The sequence below is a fragment of the Myotis davidii genome, unplaced genomic scaffold (assembly GCF_000327345.1).
Source record: "Myotis davidii unplaced genomic scaffold, ASM32734v1 scaffold97, whole genome shotgun sequence".
NCBI lineage: Eukaryota > Metazoa > Chordata > Mammalia > Chiroptera > Vespertilionidae > Myotis > Myotis davidii.
Window position 1 is genome coordinate 337,905 of NW_006289392.1, and position 2,455 is coordinate 340,359.

The window sequence follows — 2,455 nt, forward strand, 5'->3', positions numbered from 1 at the left end:
GCCAGGGCAGGATCCTCTCCTTCTCCATTGCTGACCCTCCAGCCCACACCAGCCAATCTTCTCTAGGTGAGTGACTTCCCTCATCTGGAGTCTTCTGTCCACTCACTCTCATTGACTTCTCGGAAGTCCTAGCGCTAGGCCAGAAGAGCCCTCAACTGTTCGGCTTTGGGTCCTTCTGGACTGGGGGCACCCAGTCTAGAGGGTCACCCTCGCTTCTCGTGGTGATTTGTTTAGCAGTGAGGACGTCTGCCCAAAACAGCCACCTTTGGATTTGTGGTCTGTCACTCAACCTTCCCCTCCTGTGGACCACTGCCACACTATTCTTACCATGGTGAACACTCCCTCCCCATCCTCTTGGCTGTGTCCTTACAAATCTCAACCACCTTAGACTCAGGGGTAGATCAGGCCCAAGCGCCTCATTTTCTTTTGTAACACTGTTGGGCCACAATATAAACTAGATAATGAGTCTCTGAAAACAGCACTTTCAATTTAACACATTGTGAGACTTAGATAATTGTTGTCACTGAGATGGAAAGTGGTCAGAGATTCCCTACGTCCCGGCCTTTTTCACCCGTCTGTCCTGTCCCTCTCTCTGTCAGTCCTGCTCTACCTACCAGGTCCTTCTCCTTCATGCAAAACAACATACCCTGAACACTTCTGATGCTGAATCTACTTTTGACCCATCGACCACTTCTCCCACCACCCCTGAGAGCCCAAATCCTGACAACTCGAGTTCCAATACAGCCTTTTCCCCACCCAACACTCCCTCTTGGGCCACCCAAAGACTGCCTTCCTCTCCAGCATGGGTTCTCAACCTGTGGGTCGTGACCCATTTGGGGTGGAACGACCCTTTCACAGGGGTCACCTAAGACCAACAGAAAACACATATATAATTACATATTGTTTTTGTGACTAATCACTATGCTTTAATTATGTTCAATTTTTAACAATGAAATTGGGAGTCACCACATGAGGAACTGTATTAAAGGGTCGCGGCATTAGGAAGGTTGAGAACCACTGCTCTACAGCCACTTCTATTCCCATGCCCATTCTATCCCTGAGGGAGGGAGCAGGAACTGAGGGCACAGTCCAGGTCCACCTCCCATTGTCTGTGTCTGACCTTACCCAGGTTGAAAAAAGACTAAGGTCTTGCCAAAACCGGTTTGGCTCAGTGGATAGAGCGTCGGCCTGCGGACTGAAAGGTCCCGGGTTCGATTCCGGTCAAGGGCATGTACCTGGGTTGCGCGCACATCTCCAGTGGGAGATGTGCAGGAGGCAGCTGATCGATGTTTCTCTCTCATCAATGTTTCTGACTCTGTCTCTCTCCCTTTCTCTCTGTAAAAAATCAATAAAATATATAAAAAAATTTTTAAAAAATTAAAAAAAAGAAAAAGAAAACTAAGGTCTTTTTCCACTGACTCAACCACTTTTACCCGACCCAGCCCTATGACCTGACCTGGCACAACATCTATGTCCTCCTGTCCTCTCGAACCCCAGAGGAGAAGGAACGAGTCTGGCTAGCAGCTCAGGACCATGCTGGGGTCCTCCCTAGACAGGACGCAGTGGCCAACCTGGTTAGCATTGACACGATTCGACGAATTGACCCAAGAAGAGAATATCAGGTTCATTCTCCAGGGCGCCAGTTCCGTAGCCACATAATCCCGTCTCATTGCCAGACTCAAAAAGGCTGCCTATAAGGCAGTAAACTATGATAAACTCCATAAAATCACTCAGATCCCAGACAAAAACCCAGCTCTCTTCCTCTCCTAACTCATGGAGGCCTTACAGTAATTTACCACCTTAGACCCCACCGCCCGAGAGGCAACCTTTCTTTTGAAAACGCTTTTCATATCCCAATCAGCCCTGACATATGTCACAAACTTAAAAAAATAGACACAGGTCCACAAACCCTTCAAAAAGTCCTCATTAACTGGGCCTTTAAGGTCTTTAATAGTAGAGACTAGGAGACCCAAATCCAAAAACAAAGGCGAGATCAGACCAAGGCTGGTGCCCAGATGGAGGCCTTTCAGTTCCTAGCATCGCTCTCATGAACCCCAAATGAAGTGCCGGTCCTCCAACCAAGGGTAAGTCAGGGGCTAAGCCTCCTCCCGGCCCATGCTTCAAATGCAAACAACTGACACTGGGCCAAGTCCTGCTCAAACCCGAGACCCCCACCTGGTCCTGCCCGAGGTGGGAAGGGAAGGCCACTGGAAATCAAACTGTAGCCTGGCCCCTCCAGGTTGGACCTCAACCAGTCCAGCAAGGCTGCCCTTTGGATCTGGTTTGGAGCTCCCACACCTCCTGGGACTGGCCACTGAAGACTGAAGCTGCCCAGGTCCTGACAAGGCCCCAACAGACTTACATCACCAGGACAGAGCCTCGGGTAATGATTGTGGTGGCAGGTAAGCCGATCTCCATTTTAAGTGACACTGGGGCCACTTATTCTGCCCTCCCT